This window comes from Halichoeres trimaculatus, unplaced genomic scaffold, assembly GCF_033239565.1.
Source record: "Halichoeres trimaculatus isolate MK-OKI-2021-1 unplaced genomic scaffold, fHalTri1.1 fHalTri1_scaffold_13, whole genome shotgun sequence".
In the NCBI taxonomy this organism is placed as follows: Eukaryota; Metazoa; Chordata; class Actinopteri; order Labriformes; family Labridae; genus Halichoeres; species Halichoeres trimaculatus.
Genome location: NW_027437191.1, coordinates 19,840,562 through 19,866,274, shown reverse-complemented (window position 1 = coordinate 19,866,274; position 25,713 = coordinate 19,840,562). Strand labels below are relative to the sequence as shown.

General features: G+C 38.3%; 1 long non-coding RNA gene across 2 annotated transcripts in view; it reads left to right on the top strand.

The window, feature by feature from the left end:
- Positions 1–3,675: 3,675 nt before the first annotated feature.
- The window catches only part of LOC141802371 (uncharacterized), an 82,315-nt gene continuing 60,277 nt past the window's right edge, over positions 3,676–25,713 (top strand). The window contains exons 1-3 of one of the 2 annotated variants that reach the window (XR_012599468.1): positions 3,676–3,746; positions 5,383–5,492; positions 5,606–5,689. This is a non-coding gene — a long non-coding RNA (uncharacterized LOC141802371). Of the gene's footprint in view, positions 3,747–3,773; positions 3,986–5,382; positions 5,493–5,605; positions 5,690–25,713 lie in introns of those variants that run through there. The other variant, XR_012599469.1, reaches the window with a different exon arrangement.

The window sequence follows — 25,713 nt, the reverse complement described above, 5'->3', positions numbered from 1 at the left end:
GTGGCAAAATGAGGAGCATTTTCATCCATCCTCCTCTGTCGTTTATTTCATAAATCTTATCTTCATCAGCAAACTTTAAGACTCAGACATGTGCTGCTCGTAGCCAAAATGTTCTGTTCCCATGGACAAGTGCAAAGTGGTTAACACGCTGTTTCCTGCGTAGTGACGCCTTGAGAGACCAAACACTGTGACACGTGGAAGGTGTCAGTCATGAGTGTCAGGAGGCCATAAAGATCTGCGTGGAGGTAGATAGAGCACATCATTAAAAGAAAAGAAAAGAAAACAAAATAGAAACAGTAACTGAAAAATTTAGTTTTTGTTCAGTTTTTACCCCAAAGAAGAGTAAGGACTGTTTGTATAGTTGATGTGCTTATACGACAGATAATGTCTATAAACTGCAAGTGACTCCTTTAAACCCACTCACTGGGTTAAATTGATGAATGTTTTGCTCAGTAATAATATGGCATATCAACTGAATAAAATGGAGGTCATATTTTTAACACTATGATGATAATAGATTGACCCAAACAACATCCAGTCATAGGTGAAACAGGAGCAGCAGGGCCACAGTCAAATACTCTGAGGACCTGGTAGCCTCCTCCATATCCTTCCTCTTACCTCTATACATATGATCCATTCACAAATAATTCATATGCATACAGGAACTACAGAATTTACTTCTTATTGTTTTTTTTTTGTTTGTTTTTTTTTTGGTAAAGAAATAAAGTATGACAAAATGTAACTATCTGTGCCATATTACTGTTTTCCGAAACTTGTAGTCTGGAGCTTGAGCAGCTGTTTTTATTTTTTGAATCAGAGCAATGAAAATAAGTTTATTACTCATGAAATGCACTGAAAAAAAAAATCAGATTGTGAATATATTTTTTAATAAGGGGTATTATACTTTTCTGTATTTCTAACATGGATGTAAAGTGAAACTACAGATTTTCTAACTGCTACACATACCCCTACAAACTGCTGCATGGTTGACTGGTATGTGGTAGAAATTTCTGAATCTGTCAGTAAACTGCACAAAATGGTCAGTGGTTAAAAAAAAGAAAAACATAAAATAGCAGGAGATCTTCTCAGGAGTTGTTGATATGATGAGGTCATGAGGATCTTCTGAGTGGTTCATGGAATGCTGGCGGGGCAGATGACTTCTTGTATTGAAAATAAAGATCACAATTGTGTTGTGATGTGTTGTGAAAATAATTAATACAACTCATATCACGCAGCGATTGGGGGGCAGTGCTCCTTGGCAGCTAAGGGGAAGTTTCCTGCAGACATTTCTACAAAATGTGATGCAGCACTGTTGTTCACAGTTATTCAGCTGCAGCAGGTTTAGAGTGGCTTATGTATATTTAGTACACACTGACATACAGTTCAAAAAAAAAAAAACAGCAAAGAAAGTGTACTGCTCAAATACAGTTTGAAATTATGTGCAAAACTGCTAAAAGCATGTGAACAGTCTATTGTTTTTTAGCTGAGTCTTTGTAAAACACACCATCTTTTCCAAGGGTCCTCTGTGTCTCATTGATTATTGTTTTGAAATCTAGTTTTATATCTCAGCTTAGTGAGCTGACCTCTTCAACTCACCCTGGTGCCAGCCAGCCTCTCAGGCTTTTCCGTGGGACCCATGGAATCATCTTTAGGTGTTTTGAAGGGTGCTAAGTTCACACACCTTATAGACGTGAGACAAGGTGGCCCCATGGACTGCTCCTGAACCTCTGACCTCCACTGAATGAGACACTCTCTATTTTCACTCCTAACAAAACCCATCAATTATACATCAAAACACAATTGAATGCAAGTTTTATTCATCACACCCAAACTGGCTCAAAATTTATTTTAACACTTTTTTGGCTGCAAGGCTTAATTGATTTCTATGATGGTAATAATGATGAAGAGATGTAAAACTAGAGGGGATCTCAAAAACGATCGCTAACCACGAAACAGCAATTTTGACTTTAGATTTAATCTCTAAATACCTGCAGTGATTGTGACGCTGCTCTGATAACCTCTTCACCTCTCTCCAGCCTGGTTGAGACTTTCCCAGGCTTTGGTGTCAGAGCTGCTGGGTTCAGGAGTGTCACTTACTTGGGTGTGAAATCTGCTCACCTCCAGAGTTAAACATAAAACCAGGGTCTGATGCCTGCTCTGATGAACTTATAACCTTTACTGCACATGCTTTAGTTCAGTCGGACACAGAGGATTTTTCTACATGTGCATAGATTAATTTGACTCTCATGTTATTGGGTGGTGAGTTTGGGTTCTGGTCCCTGCAGATGACCTAAACAACCAAGCAACAACACAAGCACTTTGAGGCAGAGAATTTATTTATGAATAAGTGCTAAACTTTCAATATTGTTTTTTTTATGTAATCTTTTCATCCTGTTCTACAGTAACTCTGTGAACTCTGGCGAACTTTGTGACCAGTTCAGTTTCTCAGACTTGTGCAGTCCCTTTTTACCCCTTAGGAGTTGGTGTGAAATCAGGCGCGAAGAATACACACCTTAAGGAGTGAACAGTGTTTAGTACCATGCTTGACCTTTTAGTTCCCATGAACCACTGCTGCTTGGCATGCTTTCCTTCAGATACTACAACGATTACCAAGTTTGGACTTTCCCGTCAATTGGGAAAATACTCTTTTTAAATTTTCAATTTCATACAATGATTCCAGTAGCTGTACACTGAGATGAATTGGGTTACTTCGACTAAAAAGAAAGGAAGGAAAGTGGTAAGGAGTTCAAAAACACAACAAAACACAAGACAGAAACAGTATTCTGTTGTTCAAAACAACTGACAACAATGTCAATGCCTCAGATAATAACTGTCTGTTTACTATAGGCTACTTTTTCTTGTTTTGTCTTTGGGACTCATCTTTATCATACATGCACAATTTGTTGAGGTCTTTCTTACTGATACATTTTGAAATGTGGTTTGTATTCATAGTTTGATTTTTTATTTTGTAATGATAACTTGTGTTTATAAAAATCTTCTTTTTCAAATAAAAAATACTACAAAAAATACTAAAAAATAAAATAAACAAAAAAAAAGGTGTCAAAAACTCTGCCTGTAAATCAGTTGGTTCTATAACTGAAGATGTTACTTTGGAATCTTCTGATATAATAATTTATTAAATGTAGCCAATAAGTATCTGTATAGAATGTGGCTACGGCATGCTTCTGTGAACTCTGCCTGAGCTTGTGGTGTGATCTCTTACACCTGATGAAGTGACAGAAGTGTGACTCTGCTAAGCTTTTCTGCCTTCCCACATTCACACCAGCACTTGTCTGTGAGCACAGATGACCTGCTGTCTGATCTGACCTGTTTTGATGGCGATCAGTATATTTTGTGCTATAGTAATAGTTGTGTTATAGTTTATAGTTGTGCTAAAGCATAGTCTTGAATTTACCTCTGGGAGAAATAAAGTGTCTATCTATCTATCTATCTATCTATCTATCTATCTATCTATCTATCTATCTATCTATCTATCTATCTATCTATCTATCTATCTATCTATCTATCTATCTATCTATCTATCTATCTATCTATCTATCTATCTATCTATCTATCTATCTATCTATCACTAGTTTCAAATGCAGTTCTGCTGTGAGCCAGAGGAAGCGCTGTAGTTCCAGTTTGTGCTAGAGAAACAAAATGAAAACAGGAAGTGATGTTCATACACTAATTTGCCGCCATGGATGAAAATCCAATAAAAACAACACTTCGGTGGAATTCATCAGGTACTCTCGGCTTTGTCTTGAATCCTTTTTAAACCATATGCATATGCTTTTTGTGTGTGTTTTGTAGAATTATTTTGTAATTTTTGAACACTGACATGGAACATGTGGGTGAATCTCTTGCTTATAGAGTAAAATACAGTTTTTAAATGTTTAAATTAGACTAAAGACTTCTTTGAAGAAACTGTAAGGCCTGTTTCCCTAGCTGACATGTGATTGCACCCTACGTTGTACCTTGTTTGGTTAGTATTAAGTTTCACATTGTAAATTATCACAGTGCCTCTTTACTTGTATGCTATGTTATATCGTAGCTTTTAGATTTGTAGTTTTTGAACCCTTAACTTTTGATATTTGTGTGGCAGAAAAAAGATTATTTACGTAGGCTTATATCTTCATTAATTCCTACATTTTACTTCTTGCTGTTTAAGAACGTTTGTGTGCCTAGCGCAATTACAGCATTTGACCACTAGATGGGACAAGATAGCCAGAACAGAGTTGTACCGAACGCAGTGCTGTAACTCTGCACAAATTCCAGACGGTGGTGGTGTTGCGCTTGCGCAGTAACCAGTAGATTATTGTTTTTGGGGAGTTGGGCAGGTGACTTTTGAAATATTTTTTGAAATTTTACTTTCAAATGTATTTTGAATATTAGCGTTTTTCAACTGTAAAGTAATTTTTGCTCATCAAATTTTAGAGGGGGAAATGCAGTAAGCAGACTCTTTAAAAAAATATTGTAACGTTTAGAAAATTAAACTAGAAATACCAAAAGAGTACAAACAATTAATTTGACTAAATAACATTTTTGTCAGCTGTACTTTACATTTTGTTGAATGGTATTCATCACAATTTTTTTGCTGATATTAGATTTCAGCTAAAAATTAATATTATTTTTGTGATTTTATTTTGTTGCCTCAAGGACAAAAGTAATATTGAATAAAGATAATAAATTTTGTTTTTTAAAAAAAAACCAACAACCTTCATTACATGATTTAAAAACACATTTTATTTTCCACAAACTCATATTTTATGCTTAAATGTAACCCTACATATTATTATTACCACAGTTTGTATTATGTTTATTGTATATATTTATGCTTAGAATAACAAGTTTGATATTTTTAGAACATTTTCTTAGTTCCTGTTTCTCTGTCCTGATGAAATTAGTCACCTTTAAGTAAAAATGTATTTAAGCCATGTCCTCCAGCATCGTACACAATGTAGCACCTGTCTTTCATGCACCTGAGAGGTTGATATACAGGCTGTGGTGTGATTAAGTAGCAAACAGACTGAGCAGCAGTTTTTCAGTAATGAGACAGAGGAAAAGCAGCGTAAATCTGTCAGTTAAAACGCCTTCATTTGAACCACAGAGCTGCAGCGTTTCCTCTCAGCACATAAACATTCGGCCTCACGCCGCTATCTCACAGATGTAGCTGTTGTGCTTTTCTCCACCTTGTTACCTCGGCCTCCACTTAAACAGTTAGTTTGGTCTCCTCTCTCTGAGATGTGTGCAGTGCAGATAATTACAATTTCAGCAACGTTTGCCAGGTGATTACCTCATAATCCCCTATTTCATTTGATAAGTCACGCATTGATTTAACTCAGAGTTGGACCTAATGGAGTATCTTTTCCACCGCCACAGTGATTTGTATGCCGGGGCGAAAGGACAATGCCGGATTGGAGGCAGAAAAACAGCCGCTCACCATTCCTGCCTCCTCAGACGCTGGTGAAGGATGAGCAACAAGAAGGCAGGTTTAATCACAGCAACCTGAATGTGAGCAGTAAATCACCGCCATGCCTGATACGCGAACATGTGCTGGTTGTGAGAATGCTTTCTCTTTTATATTCTCTCCCCTCACAGGCAGGCAGAGAGAGGGGGTGGAGGCATGAGATGAGAGATAAGAAGAGAGACCTGCTTGGTATTCACCTGTCTCTCCGGATCAATAAAGGTAATTTGGGCTGATTCCTCCCTGTAGGCCTCTTAGCAGACAGACGGGGAGAGGGGTCAGCCTCTGCTGAGCTGCGGGGAGCTGGAATAACTTAGAAACACACTCTGCAAATTACTGCCCCTGTTTGAGAATCTCTTATTCAGCTGTTCCTCTGCTTTGGGGAGCAGAGTCCTCGCACAAATCTGCCCTGTGGCTTTAAGACATTTTCACCTCCACATGTATGGAACAAGGTGCTAATTTAGTATTAATAAATCAAAATAATAAGCTTTTAAGATGAACCCTGTTATTAGGGAAAGTCGGTTTAGATTGCATTTTAAAAGCTTAAACTTACAACAAATCAGGCAAAAATGTGATGCTGTAAAAATGATATGGAACGATATGAAAAGCTTTGTTGTGCCCTTTGGGAATTTATTTTATTTAAACTTAGATGTTCATTTGTATGTTTTAAGGTACTTAAATACTGATGTGGGAGAGAAAGGATTTTTTTTATGTTTGAAACACATTTTCCAAATAAACCTCCAATCATCATGCCATTACAATTAGAATTAACTGAAAGGGAAGCACAACTACTGTTTTTTATATTCAAAGTTTACTTCTCGAAAGGTCACAGAGAGGTTATGAAGAAGAAGAAAAAGAAGAAGGAAAGTGTTTGGAAGTGAGATTTAGGTGATAGAAGTTAGAAATGGGTGATAGATTAAATAAGAAATAAACGTTTTAGTATGCACAAACAGGTCTAAGATTCCTTTCACAGGACTGTGGTATCCTGTTTTTTCCTATTCACCTCTTAATGCTTGACTGGGTCATGTTTTCTTCCTTTAAAAATGCCCTTTTCTTGTGATTTCTTACCCCACATAGTTTTTTTGTTGTTTTTTCACATTCCCATCCCAACCCTGGCCCTTCAGTCTCTCAGGGCAGCAGCAGGTCTCAGCAGTGTGTGATAGGCATGGAGGATGCCGTCCGTCATTTTGGGGTCATCAGTCTGAGAGGAATGCTCTGTGTCAGGGGTGGACAAGGTGTGAGGGGGTCCAATGGGACCCAAAACCACCCAAGTCTGACACCCCCCTCCAAATCACTGCAGCATTAAGTTGTGTGTATCAAAGTACACAGGTGTGCCCATACACACACACACACACGTGCTGCAGTTTTCATGTGCAGCCAAGTGTTGTGACCTCTTGTTTGAGAGCTGTTGTAGTGTCAAGAACACTCACATGCTCATACATGCTCTCTTCCCCCCACTGCCACTTAAAAAGACATCATGTTGATGCCATAGAGTGCAAAAAGCTCTCTATCTATGATAATAGGAGAAGAACAGAAATGAACAGGTCTGTAGCCCAGGCTCCAGGCTAGAGTTTCTGTGTTGTGTGTTTGTGCACACAAATTTTTTTGTGAACCCCAGTTTTAAAACTCTTGAGTGTGGCAGACCCTGAAAATATTTTCAATTTGAGGTTTTTTTTGGCAGTAGGAGATATCTGGACGGAAAATTAAACTTTCATCGCTACATTTTATCCTGGTTCACAGGCCCCCTGTGGTTGTGGCTTGTACATCAGGTACAAGTTCCTGTTCCTTTTCGTCTTTTTGACACAAAATTGCAGCACAGTTTTCAAAATATATCCCATACTGTATCCCTGAAGCTTTCACTGACACCCATATTTAAACAGCCAGTGTCCAAATTAAATACGCCTGCATCCTGGTTCAAAACTAACTTTGGTCTGAGTAGCTAACATCTGCTTTCCAACACACTGTCAGGGTTACATTCATTGTATTACTCATTCATTTTTAAGATATTACACTTTAGAAATTTCATAGATCTGCATTAAGGTTGTAGCTCAGTTAACTTAAAGAGGGGGTATTATCCTTTACCATCCTGTAAACTGCTACGTATTCATATATTGTAGAAATCCCAGAGTCTGTCAAATAGTCTGTTCTGAAAGTAGCACAAGATCTTCAAAAGATTTGCTAATATGATGAGGTCATCACATAAAAACCTTTTAACTGTTCACAACCAATGGGAGGGTGGGCCTTGTTAAAGCCCAAAATGTAACAACGATCCATAATGTAACAATGATCCAAAATGTAATGAAAGCATGTATTAAAGCCTGAAATGTAATAACTGGTCGATAATGTGACAAAAGTACTGAGGCCAAAATAAAATTTAAGAAAGTCACAAACCCTGAATGTAATGAATGAGCCAAAATGTAAAAAGTTGTTGCATGTTGGGCAATAGTAATTACATTTTGAGTTTCGTAACACTTATTCGATAGCCAATCAGAGGGAAGAGGGTTCATGGAACAGAGCCTTAAAGCAGCTAAAACAAAAAGGCTGTAAAAAAGGATTTTCTAAAACATCAGTGGGGGATAAATAAAAATATGTTTTTTATAGCTCTATATGATGTAAAGCTACCAAGTGGTCACCAGAGGGACAGCATAAAACCCAAGAAAAAAAAAAAGCACAATACCCCCTCTTTAAAGTTAGGTAAGGTTTGCATTTCCATTACGGTCACTGTCTCTTTGTTGCTTCATAAAGACCTTTGGACATCAGAGGGGCCATCACTTAAATGGACATCACTTGGATGGTTTATTGGTGTCATCTTCTTTAGTTAATTGTCAATGTATTATTTACATATTTTGATAACAATTGAATTGAAAATAGAGGAGCAGACAAATCTAGTTGAATCGAAAAGCATGCAATAGAAATTTGAAAGCTCCTTCCTTGGCACTTAATTTGGTGACCTGCAGCTAAATCTGTACCTCTATTATGCATGGGTATCAAATGTTTTTAAATTTTTCTTTTCTGTTTTTTTATTCTAAGGTCAAGAAAGAACATTCTTACAACTTACTGTGACTGGCTTTGTTTGACACCTTCCAGGTTGTAGCGGTCAAAGCATAAAGAATGACTGTACAGAAATCATAAAGTTTCTGATGGTTTCTTGTGCTTTTTTATGTCATAAAGGGGCCTCAGTAATAATTTCAAAATGTTTCATAACCACCTAAAAACTCTTCATAGGTTCAAGAGAAGGTTGGATTAGAAAATGATAAAAACAGAAGAGTTAATGACCTACTTCACATGCAGAAACGCTCCAGAACTGAAAATTAAAAAAAAAACCTATAATTTCCAAAGTCTGTGGCCATGCATGTAACAATCAAAACCAGAAAAGAGGAATTGGTTTTGGATGCTTTGGTTGCTGAAAACACTGATATTGAGGATAATCTGATAAAACATGATAAATGTGTTCTAAGAAAGTGTGTGTTTTTAAGGTGATGGGAGCTTCTTTCATGAATTTGGCAGCAATATTTTTTGCCTTGGGGCTTCACTCAAAAAGTTTGAATTCCTGATTTCAGTGTCCGCACAAATATCTGTTCAGCATTACCAAGCATGCGGCAATTTATACATGAAATTAGCTGGCTGAGTGGCTCTGTAAAACATATTATAGGTTTTGTAAAATGGTCTTCAAAAGAAGATGAAGGATGAAACTGTTAATGTGCTCTTACATTCATGACTTTGACTAAAGCATAAAAAGAAGAATCTAAGCTAAAACATCAAGTGTCTGCCAAAAACTGTGATTAACAACCTGCTTTCCACATCCTGCTATCAGACTTCAATTATCTTCCTCCATCATTAATTGTTTCTTAAGGCAGCACATATTGATGGTACGACGTGTGCAGAACTGTTTGAGGCTGACTTAGCTGACAAGTCATTTCCATTCTAGTAGCCTGACCTAATCACCATATCTTATTATCATTCACATGAAAACACTAATTACAAAGGCAGGGTGAACCTGATTTATGCTAATAGAAACGTGAATATGCGGCGGATGCATTAATCTAGAGTATAGGACCCTGTGCTGGTGTTAACTGTGATTAGCATGTGATTACCATAGCATGGGCTCTATCTACTGGAAGCCCTGCGTCTGATGGGCTCGGGAAAATCTCTCCACTCTCTGGCAGGGAATGAGGCTGTGCCTCTTCACCGCGCAAGGAAATAATGTTAATAATGGAAAATGAACAATTCTGATTGTTTTCCTGTAAACAAAAATCTCCAATTAACTGTCTGTCAGGTTTAACAGTCTACGTTCTGAAGTGTGCATAGCAGCTAGTGTATGTCGGCATTAGAGTGCTTTGTTGAGCTTTTCTGGAGGTTTAGAGTAAAAAAAAAAGAGAGAGAACAGGTGTTATCACATAAAAAATATCCTAAAAATATCCTACAGTTTTCAGGGTGGGCTGCATGTGTAAACAGAAACAAACTATCCTCTTTCCTCACTGACTTGCACCAAAATTTCACAGTTAGATGGACTTTAAAGTGACAGGAAACACTTTGTGCAACTGGGGCAAATCTCGAAAAGCAACATGTAATGCTATGAGAAGAAACATCTATGGGTGGAGAAAAATGTTTATTTTCTTGATAAGTACAGCACATCCATCTATCCATCCATCCATCCATCCATCCATCCATCCATCCATCCATCCATCTTTAAATAGCATTAATAGATGTTTAAAAACCGTCATCATGGTTTCAATTAATGATGATAATCTCGACTCTCTTTAGTGACTAAGGTCATTCAGCTCAGCTCAACTCATTTAGCTCCCAAACTGCTCTTCACAGTTAGCCTAGTTGGCTTCTTTTAAACCAAACATTTGAAGCAAGATTTTGACCTATAACTGATATGGGCCTATGTATTTTACTTAATCACTTTTAATTATAAAACAATAAATCATTCTTAAGAAGTCACTTATGGCACTGATATAAAAACATACATATTATAAAATCAAGCACTAGTGCATTTATGACTGTCATCCCCCCAGTATTAAATTAATAGGACAAGTGTTTTTGGACAAGCAGTGTTGACAGATTATTGTCCTTTTATTCTTTATTCCGTTTCAAATGACAACAAAAAGTAGGGTAAGGAAAACTGCAGAATCGTATAGCTTGAATCACCAAGTTTTGCGACTGGCCCTACTGCAGATTTGTTGCATTGTCCATAACACAAAGTCCTGTTTTCTGAGACTCACCTCATCCAAATACTTTGTGCTGCAGGACCCAGGGCATGGTCAAGCTCAAGAACAAGGCAATATTCACCAGTTCCTGTCAGTGGCAAAAGTAACTTGGCTGGTGAGTTCAGTCAAGATGGGTTCTTTGAGGCCAGGCAGCATAATGCAGTAAAAATTAGGCTTTAGGCAATTTTTTAACAGAATCTTGTTAAGGGGCTCACATCTCTTGGAGACATTTTTTACTTAAACAAACCGAAGCCTTGCTGCTCTTGTTTGGAAACAATTAGGGATAGACCGATTATTGGCCGGGCTGATTATTGGGGCCGATATTTGGCATTTTGGGGCATATCGGCATCGGCCTTTTTTTAATCCGACAGCTGATATGAAACCCATACAAAACTGTTATTTTGGTTCTAATGCTTCTCTGCACAGAATTACTCCCTGTCTACACTATGGAAGCCCTGGATGGTCATTTAGAATCAGTCATGAAAAGCCAAACAGAAAATTAATTCTACTGCATTACATGCCTGAAAAAGGCAACAAACTCAATTCTGTCCAGTTTTATTGCAGTTACACAGAAATTTTTGAAAACTATTTACTGTAGAAAACTTAAGTTATTTATTTTTTTAAGTTTTTAGTTCACGTTATAAGACATGCTGCTAAGCCTGTGAGCTTTTTAATAAGCATATACTTAAAGGCATTTGATCTGAGGCATTTGTGTGTTGGAGTTTGTATTGTTGAAAATATTTTGCGCCAATACTTTCCCTTTGACTGCAAATGAATATCGGCTTCAAATATCGGTTATCGGCCTACTTGCCTACTAATGATCAGTATCTGTATCGGCCCTAAAAAAACCATATCGGTCTATCTCTAGAAACAATGGCCTTGTTACTTGGTTAAAATAGTCGTAACCAAAACCCAGAAACTTTTGACACACATACTTACAGGGGACCAAAACTTTCAGCCTCGTCTGGTGACATTAGAGACAAGAAAAACTTTGTTTGTTAGGAAGTTGTGGGTGAACAGGTACTGTGAATAGAGAGGTTTGTTTTACCCACTAACAACAGAATTCCTTTGACAAGAATTACTTAATTCAGGACGAATTTTAGAAAGCAGAAACAGACTTTCTCTTTCTCTATTGTTGTGGACTTGTTTTTATTTTTTGATATCAAGCAAAATACAAGACTTTAAGAGGTTTTTTCTTGAAATATGAAATATAAGGTTTATTGTAGAAAAAGTGAGTCCAAAGAAACTGGACATGTGGATGTGTTGAATGCCACACTTCCTTGTCCAGTGTGCAGGTGTCTCGCAGTGGTAGTCCCCTACACCATCTGTTCCTCCTGCCGATCGGCTCTACCCAGCTTCCATCAGACAGGAGGATGCGTTTGTTTTGGGAGACACGAGAGCACAAAGAGAGGGGGCCCATCCTTCTATCCCTGCTTTGATCCCTCCATTGAGAGGACCCAGGCGCGCTCTCTCTCAGTGTCCCTCCGGCTTGTGCCTGCCTGGATGGCTGAATCTGGGGGCTTTGGCGACACGGCACTCCAGCAGAATGAGCCTATTGACGAGGCGACAGATTGCCTTTGAGTGTGCCCGATGGTTATCCCTACTTCTTCCCCCACCCTCAACCCCACCTCCCCTCTCTCTTTCAACCAACCAAAGACAATCCCTGCATCTCCATCTTTTTAATCAAATTGCCAGTTTGTAGTGGATTTAAGAGAGTGGCAGAAGCCATTGTCGGCTAATCTGTATCAGAAAGGAGAGGTGGTGTTGAGTGCAGTCCTTTTCTTAGTCAGGATTAGAATTGGTTAGCCCTCTTAACGTAACACGTTAGGCTTCAGCAGTGGCTTGGCACAGACAGAAAAACTTTTTAATGGGCTGCAAACAAGCCAGCAGATTGAATCAAAGAGTGCGGTACATGGAGTTATTCTGAAACTGATTCCAGTGTTGGCTAAAAGGAAAATTAAAAACTCAAAACTAAAGTAGTTTGTCATTGGCATAGAGTGCAGATCAAACTACATTTTGCCAGTCAAAGCTAGTCATTGTCAACCATCAGATTTTTATTATTTTGGCATTGAAGATGTAAATACTTTTAGGCATTCAAATAAAGGTATAAACATTTTGTTCAGAAGGAGAAAAACAGCATCTGAACATTTCTGACAGTTCACTGGCTGCTAACATGGAGGTATCATGGTTTCCAAAGGCTGGTTTATGGTACTGCATGAACTTCATGCTAGAGAACGAGATGCACTGAATCAGCATGAGAGAATGCAAGTGGCTTTTAGTCTTTAACCCTCTAAGCAGTATCTATTGTCACCCATTCCCTAACTGTAGGGGGCAGTGTATTACAAACGCATGTCTACCAGAGAACTAAACGAGAGTAGAAGAAGTTTGCAGTTTTTTACATGTTACTTTTCTTTTTTGACAATTCCCCTCCTCTGGCACACAAGGAATTGCTCATCGTAGGGTTGTCATGGTAATCTCTGTGCGATGAATCATATAAATGCCTGTTTATACTTTGGACACTAGGAGCTCCTGTTCATCTGCACGTCTCTGTACAGAAGGTAGAAATTTTTGGATTTGCTCAACATGGAAATTCTTTGCTTGGCAAGGGTTTGAGGCTGCTCAAATAACGTCTTTTTTCTATATGGAGCAGTGCTGACTTCATGGACACGTCAGGAATAAACCAAGCTTTTGCAGCTGCTGTTGTAGAGTGGGCAAAAGAAATGTTTATGATCACACTAGTAAACAACAACACTGAGGTATGTTTTTGATACAGTGGGTTTCTGTAATTACTAGGGGTGTAACGGTACATGTATCCATGCCGAACCGCTCCATAAGGCCGTTCGGTTCGGTACAGTGCTGTATTTGAACTAGTACAGTAAGTTTACGTTAGCCGCTGCACATGGCTCTTTAATATTCACGTGAGTACTCGTTTATGATTGGCTGAGCAGGGAAGGCGTTTTAATATTCATTAAGAAAGTGGTCTGTGATTCGTGCTTTGCGATCATGTGCATATCATGTGAACGTGACTTGAGCCAATCAGAAGATGAATATCAAAGAGCTTTCGTAGCCACAGGAGCTTGTGTCTGAATTGTGCATCATGGCTGCTGCTAACGACCAACCGGAGCTTGAAGAGCCTCCCCCCTCGCTGTATAATGGCAGGTTTTTGGTTTAATAAACATGTTAAACAAGCAAATGGTTTTGCGTTGTTCCATACTGTACCGAAAATGTACCAAACCGTGACCCTAAAACCAAGGTACGTACCGAACCATGATTTTTGTGTACCATTACACCCCTAGTAATTACTAAGGGACTACAACTTAGCATTTCCTTTGTTCCTTTGGTCCCTGGCCTAATGAGAATATTTTGTCAACTGTCTAATGAAATCAGCTTTATCCTAACAAGGGGTTAGTAATGGCAAGAACCTCACCATACAGTATACTTCACGATACTAGAGTCATGATGTATCAAGATACCACAATATTGTAATTTATTGCGCTGCACACAGTTCACTTAGTAAAAAATATAAAACATAACAAATTATGTCAAAAGTATTTGATTGACAATTGTTGTTTCTCAAATACTGAAAGTCAAATGATGTGCTACATATATTCAACTAACTTGAAAACATAAAAGGTCAATTGGTGTAAACAACATTTCATAAAAATCTGATATTGCATTAAAAAGTTACTTTGAATAGGATTTTATCAGTCTACTACACTGTAAAAACTAAATCTATAATGATTTTAAACCAACCCACCCAAAAATAAATAGAAAACATTGATGTCTACAGCATACTGACTTGCTGAGTACAACCCAAACCCATATTATCAAGTTTAAAAATGAAATATTTTAAATTTCATTTGAGATTATATCTATTACGCTGTCTATGGGCAACATACAGTGGAGTAGCTCTTAGTTGTTTTTACTTCTATCTCCTCTTAAAATATTTTTTTATTTGACAAACTGATATTAAGAGTTGCAATATCGATATTTTATTGGAGGTCAAAGTATCGCAACATATTTTGTATCGATATTTCTTCACACCTCTAATCCTAACACCCCTTCCTGAGATGCAGCTTGGCAGAGGTAGAACAACTCAGTGATGGCTTCTCAATGAGCCTGCAGGTGGTATAAAAGTGTGTGAGAGCACATGTGTGTGTTAGAAGTTTGTGTGAACGTGGATTCATCATTAGCCAGGCAGAGGGTCATCTGGCTTTAATAGGTGTACTCAGGTGTTGGTTCTGATGTCTGCTGCAATGGTGTTGTTTGCTGTTGGGAATCAAGACCTGGCTCTCCCCCTTCCCCCTCTGCCCTCCCTCTGCCCTGCTCGGGTCCCTCTGCACCCCGGCTAATACCAGGCTCATTACAGCGCTATCGATCGGCCCTCGCTTCACACCAAAGGGCAAAGAAGTCCTCTCCTCCCTTCTCTCCTTTGTCATTCTTTCCCCCTCTTACAACCTTTTATAATCTGCTCTCTTTTCTCTGTGCCCTTTCCTCTCCTTTGACATGCTACGTACTGCTATTTCCTCTATGGTGATTATGTTTCTGTTGAAAGAGATGGACATTTTCAGACAGTGAGCGTGTAGGCACATAAGCTGTAACAGCAACATTGAACGACTGGGAAAATATCTGCATTAAAAGGGATAGAAACAAACGAGTTTGGAGCAAAAGAGGCTTTCTGAGTTGTTATTAACTTCATGTTTTGGTTTGTGCGCAACAAGCAGGAGACACTCTCAGAATACCACCACCTGTCACTTAACAGAGCCTACACTCCTTCTGTCTCCAAGCCTTCATGCTGCTTTCTCTGTCATCTCAACAGAGATTTTCTGCCATGTAAAAGAACACCCAATTTATTATCCAAATCTCTGTAGAAGAATGCAGCCTTGTGTGGGCTGAAACGTAAACACAGTGAGGAGGGGGCAAGTCTTAAATTACCACATTTTCCAGGATGGCATGAAGGAATCACATCACATGGAGGGCTGGTTGACTGCTTACATGCAGATGTATACATGCATTGCATTTGCACACAAGCTTAAGGGAAATTTTACTCGTAAGACATTTTTAAACCGTGTTCTTCAGCTGCAGGGTTTTTAGTCATAAAGAGATGAGACGACTCTAACGGGTTAGAAATGTCAGGGAGAGAAAATTACGCTACCACTGCTCATTTTGTTATTTAGAATTTAGTTCAACAATGAGAACAAATTAAACAGATTACATGGATATTGAAAATGTGCAGATATCTTTTTTTCTGAGGAGGAATAGGAAAGGCACAAAATCATTCTGAAGGATGTTATCTCAGAAGTGCAAATCAACATTGAACATATATACTCTTCACTAAAGCACTGAAGCCTTACATATTTTCTTATGTTGCGTCACCTTTCCAGTAGAGTTTTAACCCTTTGTAATAATGGATTCTGTTTAAGTTGATTCTGCCTTCCACATGGGGTTCTCCTTTCAATAACAACAGATGGTAAAAAAGGGAAAGGGAGCTGTTTACCTTTGCTTTCAGTATTTGCAGTTGAAATAAATAACTTAAGCCATAAATATACACATAGCACACAAAGTAAAGATATTTGTGCTTGATAGATTCATTCTTTATTGTAAGAATAGGTTTTAGTAATGAATCTTATGGTTGAAAAGCCTGTTGATTCCCATTTAAAGTGGGGCCTGTTAGTCAGAAACATGCAGTTAGGGGATGAGCAGCAGAGCTGAGTTTAAAGGTTGTGCCCATCAAGTAGGGCTGGGCGATTATGGTAAAAACAAGAATCCCGATTATTTTAAGTGATATTGAAATCACAATTAATATACACAATTATTCATTTATTCAAAAACTTCAGTACTGATTAAAACACAACTTTAAAGAACCAGCAAGTGGCACATACAGTATTATTGATACACATAAGTCACACACACTCGCTGTGGCTGCACATGGAACACAGGAGAGCTATGAAGCACAGGAACTTGCATATATCTATACTGTGTGGCATATTAATTGTTTTTCTTCGATTATATTGTTTTTATGATTGTCAGATGGCAAAATTGAAATCACGATTAAAATCCAATTAATTGCCCAGCCCTACCATCAAGGTGGCTTGATAAGTAAAGCTTAGCTGCAAAAATTATGTTTTATACTCTTTGATTTTTTCAGATTCAGACCTACAGTTGATTCAAAACAAGGTTTCGACTAAAGAGGAAATCTCAAGAAAGACAAATGCTACATGCTTCAAATTTTGCTTGATAAATGATAGAATCCAGAACTGTTCAACTTGCCAACCTGAGCTTATTATTGCACATATTTTGATTCTTATCTAGGTATTAAACAGTTACACCAAAATGTGTGTAAATAGCTTTAAACAAACCTTTTTAACTATGTAGTTATTGATCTGAATCTCACCAGAGAGGCAGCTCTGTGAATGTCAAAAAGACATTGAATGTTTCAGCCTGTTCTCTTTTTTTAATATCAAAGAAATGAAAACTCTTAGCACACTAAACTGTTGAAAAGCAAAATTATTCTTTGGTCAGTTCAGAAGGCTCCTGGCTCATGGCCCCAGATTTTTTCTGCATTTTTTTTCTTCCCCTGTTGAATCACCTTCAAAATTTGCCAAATCTTGTCTGCTAGTGCCAAACAGTTTATTCTGCTGGTCAGAAGCTCAGAACAAGGGCCAATTTTAGTTTAGCTGCTGTGTGTGTTGAGGCAGGCACATTTAACCAGCAGTGTTTAAGAATGAAGACAACTCCTATGACCCTTTGCAACTTAATTTTGTCAGACTGTCTTTTAATTTTTTTTTTAATCCTTAGCCCCAGAAGTAATGAAGAGTCCAAACAGGCTGCACCTGGGTTATGATCAAAGTCTCAGCTATTTTAAAACTTTACCCATAATATTACATATATTTTACAGATTATATTGGGTTAAAGCAATTCCAAAAATGTTTTGGAGTAGTATGTAGTGGTATAAAGTTGAACTATGTTTGAGTTAAACTACCTTTACTTTAAATAAGAACAAAAGTGAAATCATAATGATACTGTTTTTCTTTTAATATACAAAGGAAAATTCCTGCTCAAAGAACTTCCTGCTCTGTTGACAGAATTTATTAGCATTTCTCCAGCTACAGTAACTCAGCATGGGGTTTTCTGTCCTCTGACCTCACAGCTCACAGGCTGCATCCCCTCTTTAACCATAATTGCTTGCATACCATATTACACCACACTCCTTGACTTTGCATTTACATCCTCCGGCACACTGGTTGCATACATCCCTTTTAGTGAATTCACAAACAGTGTTACAGTAGGCTTATAAATAAAGGACTGTTCAGTGCAGCTTAAAGAGGTGATGCTGGGGCTCCCGTTGTTACCCAGGTTGGCTACCTTTGACCCCCTGCTACCTCTACGTCTTTGTTTCACGGCTGACAGAAGGAGTGCCAGAGCTCCTCTAGCTCGGGTGATTTATGACCAGCAGCTGCTCCTGGAGCCCATGACCCACACAGCTGGGTGTCAGATGTGGTCTCCCTGTAAGTAGAAACTTATCTGGCAACCCAACATCAGTCGTGGGCTGGACAGAAAGAGGAGGAGAGAAGACAAAGGGGGAAGAAGATGGAGTGGCAGAGTAAGTGGTGAAGAATGAAGAAATTGTGGAAAGTGAAGGAGCAGATGAGCAAGGAGGGGGGGGGTTAACATTTTGTTAATGAGCACCCTGCTTCTATGAACACAAACAATATTTTAAATTAGGCCCTATTTACACGACGTTTCACCTGAGAACGCAAAAAAACACTGAGAAAAAAAATCTGCTTTTACATGGACAGGACTGAAAACGCTGTAGTAAGCATACCAGGCTTAAAAACTCTAAAGACACGCCCCTCCACTGACCTAAAGAAGCCCAATCAGCTACTAACAAAACAGGAGAAGTGCAGAGGTGATGCAATAGATGCATATTTTGTTTAAAGGCAGTCAGCAGATTCAACCGCAAAAATACAACATGGTAGTCTACCATTGTTAGTGTTGTTGATTTGCTCAGGCATGGCAATCTATGTTACTACATTGAAAGAGTAATGTGCAAAGCGGAGCATGACTTCAGCGTTTCCATTAAAAAATTCCCGCTTGCTGTTTTTTATTTCAGAAAAATTCCACTCTGGAAGCCGTTTTCTGTTTCAGGTCGGCTAAAATGTTGTTTCCATGTAAATGGGTGGCTCACTTTTAGTGATACTTTTGTGTTTCATCCTAAAACTACTGTTTTGTAAATGGCCCCTCAGTGTGACTTGCCAACTTTTAGTAACTACAAAATAATCCTTACATACTGTCCATGTCCCTTCCAGTATAGCATAGATGTCAAGTGTCCCGTTTTGGCAGGGAAACTACAGTATTTTACCCCTCTTTCCCGCCGTCCTCCTGTATAACTGTTTTCCGTAATTCTCCGGTATTTAAAAAAAAAAAAAAAAAACTTCTGTCTCAGTTCCTGTCACTAGCCTTGCGAGAAATACCACCTGCAGTAGCCTGGGTAGGCAGTTGTCGCGAGGTTAGTGACGACAGCGGGAATAACAAACCTGGGGAAACAGAGGAGGGAGAAGGCATTCTTGCCCAAAAAAACCCAAAGAATTCCTGTAAATATCTTGAAAAATGGGACAGCAAATTTTCTTTTCTAAAGAGGAGCAAGATGGGGCACAGTCATGCGCTCTGTAAGATTTGTAACTGCGACTTGTAATGTGTTGACTTGCAAATGAACTGAAAATATGTAAAATAAATAAATGTGCTTAATATGCTCTTTTGTTTTTTCATTTAGGCTTTATTTTAATGTAGAAATATTCACAGCATTTAATATCAACAAAGGTAGGCCTATCAGATTCTGATCACCTAACTAATTAGTAAGATGTTGACAAGTTGTTTTAATGGATATCGTGTACTCCTGTCTTAAAAAGGAAGGGATACTGTAGCTTGGTTGGGGTGGTGAGACAGCTCACAGCAAGCGCTGGAAAATTTCCCTTATTTTCAAATCCAAAACTTGACAGGTATGGTATAGTCCAATAACATCATAGCTGATTGAAATTTGATAGTTATAATCCATTATCACTTTGCAGCAATAAATGATAATGATAAGGAGATTGAAACAAAGCTTGAAAGGGGTTAAGGAGACATGAAGTCTTGAGACAGAAAACACGACATGTGGTTCAAGACAATTGATTTGAATGCAGCAGCTTAGCTCTGCATTGATTTCCTCTGGTGTGGAGAAAGCAAAATGTTTGTATTATTTCATAAGCCAATTAGCTGCAAGGAGACTTCTCTCCCTGTGCGCCTATTGACCCGCAGTCTGTGGCTGCAGCTTTATTGTCTGGGGGGCGCTCTATAAAAGATCAATAACAGGCGAGTGATTGGATTATGGGGTAATCAATGCATTGTACTAATATATCAGCAGTGATTACAGAGCACTGGCTAATGGCAGACCTTAGAGAACCATAATGACATCACACTCCTGCAGGAGAAAAGTGTGTTTAAATGAAGCGTGGATGGAATTATGCATGTACGTGTGCAGGCAGGTGCACATCACATGTGTACATATCACCTGGGGTGTGTGTGTGTGTGTGCAGGGGGTGGTGAGGGGGGACTTGATGGGTTGATTTTCTAGATTCTTCAAACAGCTGAATAATAGTGTTACCAGATGTTGCGTGATCGCTTGCTCAGAAGAGGCCATCATCAGATTCTCGCTGTAACAGAGTGACAGGGCAGCAGCATGTGTGGAGCCTGTGAAGGATACTGGCTTTTTACCATCCTACTTCTTTAGCATGCTTTTGAGAATTTTGTCAAACTGTCCTATAATTCAAATTAACATCTAGCAAAAACAGCTGCTTAGGGGGTGGTTTTCAGATTTATTTCACAAAGGATTGATATAGAATATAAAATAGTATTTCTTCTGAGATCCTGGGAGAAATTGGCACCAGATGTTTTTGCAGCATTTCAAATCATCATGCTTGTGATGTTTATCATCATCTGATTTTCTGACAGAGATACTCAAGAGATTTTACATCAGGGCTGAATTAGGATTTAAAGATTCAGACTTCCTCAGCTCTTTCATAACTCACAAAATATAAAGTGCTTACATAAGTAATCATCCTCACTGACTCTTTTTAATGTACAGTGCGACTGTATGAGTGTAGTCGACTCAATTAATGAGTGCCACCCTCCTTCCTAGTTAACATCAGAACAACTCATTTGTATTCTAGGCTGAAATACTAGTCAAAGGCTGCTTCTAAGTTGCAGCCACCTACCACTAGCTGGAGCTGTTGCTCAGCTTAATGGCTATCACATATTTGTGATTTTGCTCTACTACCCAGATGTAAACAAGCAACAATTATTGATGTTGTAATGTTGCAGAAATTTGATGTAGAACATGAAGATGAAGTAATGTGTGGGTTGTATCTGGTTAAACCATTGTATGAGTTATTGGTTGGTCAAGATTTGGATTTCTGAATGAACGACTATATTAGCTGCTTCACAGCGTCTCTGGTTGTGACCTGGGGTTGGGTACCCGCAGACTAATTTGGGTTTAATATTTTTTGATTGAAAAACAAGCTTTTGGATGGAAAGGTAATCTCAAAGCATGCAGCAACCTTGTCTGCTTGAGGCTGGCTCTGGAAGTACCAGAAGTCACAAACACATCAAGTCAAAAAAGCCTTCTGCACACGCTTTACATGGAGTGAATTTTTTCCAATTCTGCAGTTAAGAAGATATTAGGATCGTGAGTTTGCCCAATCAGAGGCCCAGCTCAGCCCCTTGCAGCTGTGTGGAGGCCCAACTTCCAATATGGCCATGCCAGCCAGTTTGCTTCAAAAATCTGTTTCAGAAACAGACAGGTGAAGTTGGGGAGACTACATCCATTTATTCTACAGTCTCTAGCTGAAACACATGTTTTTTGGTTAATTTGGGGTATTTTTACCCATATTGCTAGGACAGCTGAAAAGACATGGCGAGTTAACAGTGGGTAAGACATGCTGCAAAAAGGACAACAACCTCTGAACAAAGGACACATGCTGAAACTAATCCACCAATGGTGCCTATAAAATGGATATATGCTTGTTTTCTTCTCTTCTAGTGATAAAGATTGTAATACTAATGCATTTTGCATTACGTCTTTTTGTCTTGTTTATCTTTTTTACCGACACTCAAGATACAATTTGAGATTTGATGTGTTTGAATTTTTACTAGTTTCCTCCCTTTAAGTACATGCATTGTATGTATATTATATATATATATATATATATATATATATATATATATATATATATATATATATATTAAAGAATAGACACAATATATTCATATGTCATGTAAAATAGTTGGTGAATTTTCATCATGACTATATATATATATATATTATATTATATATATATATATATATATATATATATATATATATTAACTTGCAGTTGTTGATTTGGCTTTTTTTATCATTCAACTAATGCAAAATGACCAATAAACATTGACCACTAACATTGTCAGTGAATAGCACATTGTTTTCCTGATAGACTGATGTAACTAGGGCCTGAGCCTGACCATAAGGGTCAGTAAAGCCCTTTTGTAACCGTAATATTTATGTTGTTTATTTCAGTAACTCTTTTGTATTATGGTGGTGAATATTATTTTTTTGCAAAACTCATTGAATTTTACAGAGACTCCCCAAATATTTCTTGAAAACAAAAAGCAGACTGGTTAGTTCTCTCCTTATCCATGAGGATGCAGCCAAAATCCAGGAACAAGAAGAGCATGGTGCCACCAGCTTGTAAAGTTGTCCATTGTCTGCTCGCCTGAGAGGAGAAACGTGACCAGAAGGCTAATCTTGTTAAACACTTAGCGCCACAATGGCAGAAAGTAATGTTGTAATGATAATGATGAACCTTTACACAACTAATTATCTGTGTTTAAGAACATGTGTCAGGTCTATTGCTGTAATAAAGTGAGTGACGACTACAATCCCCTTTACATTTCGTTATATCTTTGATTTCTTGTCTTGAAGTGTTTCAAGCTCAGCTAAATTGTGTCGTAAGTGCAGACAGCGGTCAGAGTCGCTCCTTTTTTCACCATTTTCCCGCTTAAAGACAAAAGAAAGTCAAAAAGAATGAGAGATGTGGTAAAACCTTAAATCCTTTTTAAGGTGTCTTTGTTTGGTTTCTTCTTAGCTGCTTTGTCTTGTCTCTCCTGCTCAAACACGAGGAGGAGATGTCAGCCGGTCCTGGAGACTCGCACGAGGGAGCTCTGCTTAAGTTCCTGTTTGCTCAAGAGTTTAGGGGCTTTCATGTGACAACTTTAAAAGAGTTATTACAGCTTGGTGGATTGTGAATGAAGGGATAATGTAGAGATTAATGTTTTTTGTTTTATTAAATGCACTTTTTGTACATTGATTCTCAAATTGCTTGTGTTTTTGGCAAACCCTCTCCTACGTTTTTACAAACTGTTTATACAGCAAATGTCACTTTCACACCATGTTCATGAAGTGATGACAGAGGCTGCTTTGCAAAGCACCATCAGTATTAACCAACCCCATTCACACACTGATGGCACAGCACGGGACAGTTTGGGGTGAAGTGCTCAGTGACACTTAAGTATGTGGACAGTGGGACCTGGGATCTAATCCCAAACCTTTCGATTTGGAGATGACCAATGACAGTTTCTCTTTATAAAGCATAAAAGTATGTATATCTGGAAGAAAAATAGAAGAAAAATAGAAGAAAATCATAAAAGGCAGTAAATGCTTTTCACACTGTATTAGCCCTTACCATAGCGAAATATTAGTACAGGGTCTGAGATCTTTTCACACTTCCTTTGAGTTTAACATCTCTTTAAATGTAATGTTTCACCATTGAGATGATATGCTGTTTTGGCGATTCAATTCTATTTTGATTTCAGATGCTGATTCGATTCAAATTGTGATTCTTCGATATTTGCTATTTTTGCGATTTAAGTTTGCTTTTTTAACACCGGACCATGGGAAAAAGTTAGAAAAAAGTTAGATGATGATGATAATGTCTACAGACTACATCAGGAGCCATATTTTCTGATAAAATGCACATCACGTGAGTCAGAGAAAAACATTTCACCCTCTGCTGGAGAAAAGTGGTAACTTTGTTTTCAAACCAGTTTATAAACAAACACTAAAATGAAGAATTTGACTTTGAAAAAAAATTTTTGACAAAGAATCCCGATTTTGATATTGTCAAAGAAAAAATCCACATATATTGTATTTCCTTTTTTTTCTCCCAACCCCTATTGCACATATTGGTAATGTCCTTGCTCTATTCCCATTTAACCTAAATGTTTATGCATATTTTTTGGTTAAAAAGTTTTTTTTAATGACTTAATGTCTGTTGTTATTTATGATGTTTACTGTCAAATTCCTTTTATTCTTTTGAAGATACTTGGTGAATAAAGACCATTCTGAATCTGGTTCTCATTGCAATTCTAATTGGCTTTTAGTGAATAGCAATAAAGTTGAAAACAAGATGAAATTAACTGTTGAATAAGAAAGACAACAAAAAATATTAAAGAATAGACACAATACATTCATATGTCATGTAAAATAGTTGGTGAATTTTCATCAAGACAGTGCAACATGTTGCCAAGAGATGCAAAAGTTTACCATCTTAAAAAAAAAAAAAAAAAAAATCTGGTGAACCAAGAAAGAGTAATTGTTGAGATATTCTATATCACAATAAGATCAACAGCGCGAATGATTTCAAACAAGAGTTTAATGTAACAGTTTCTTGTCATCTAAAAAAGGCAGTTTTTCCATTGACATCCTTCACTGTCACTATAAATGACATCCCTGGACATGTAAGACTTTTTCGTATCTAAATGCTAAACCCTTGTTGTCTTTCACCTGACACGTACAGCCGAGAGCTTTGATGCCTGTTTATCACTGTTGTCACTTTCCTGGCTGTTTAAGTGTCCGTTTAAAAGCCGCTCTGTCCCAGAGGGTTCGTCTTTTACCCATCAGCCCTGTCCAAAGCTCTAATCAGTGCACAAAGCTGAGGAAACCCACCATTCACGTGTTAGACCTCATCCCAATCTTCTGCCATATCCCCCCTTTGACATCCACACAGGCACTTAATTCCCCCCTATTATGTTCTAATGTTTCTATAGCCTCCTAATGAGACAAGAAAGGGGAGTATCAGGTTGTGTCCATCGATGCGGTGTGTGCTGAATGCATGTGAATGTGTGTGTGTGGATGCTCTGAGCCATCTGCCCATCACAGGAACACGGCGTGTAATAACAGAATCATGACCATGGAGATCAGGGCCCGGGCGGGGAGCCTTGTATTCATGGAGCTTTAAAAAGCAGCCATCCAACACTGATCGGACACGCCCGGTCTGCACCCCCTCTATTTCTTTATGTGCACCCCACACCCTCACATGGTCCCCCTGGTTCCATCCTTGGGCCTCTGCCTCCATGTTGCCAGGGTCAGAGGTGCCTGTTAGAGGTGAGGTTCAGACAGTGGGCCCATCTGATAGGACCATCTGGTGGAGTGACCTGACATAATTGGTTATTAATTCTTCTGGAGGAGGGCTGAGCGGAGAGGAGGTGGTTACATTCAGCCAGTGCTCTTTAACACACTCTGCTGCTGCTAGCAACAGATGTGACTCTTCTGCTGTTGGAGAGAAATGATTAAACGTTAAAATGAAATAACTAACTACTCTCTCACTGGGCTCTTGCACTTCTGTGTCTGTTTAGTTCAAGCTCTTGGTTTTGCACATTTACAACCTGTTTCAGCACCAGAACCTCTACTTTTAACACAGCAGGTAATTAAAAGTCTTCCCCTGATCAATATTGGAAATGGTATTTTCTAGGCTAACTGCACCTTTCATCACTCTGGGGAGACTGTGAGGGCCTGTGTTCACCAAATGAGATTTTTTTTGCACTGGCAGTGCTCACAACCTCAATTTCCAAGCCCTTTCTGCTAGTGATTAATGCAGCTATAGTTTGAAAATACTGTTTTTCTTTGTTTTGTCTGATTATTAGTTTTAACCAAACAGCACCCTTTGGCTGTGAGATATG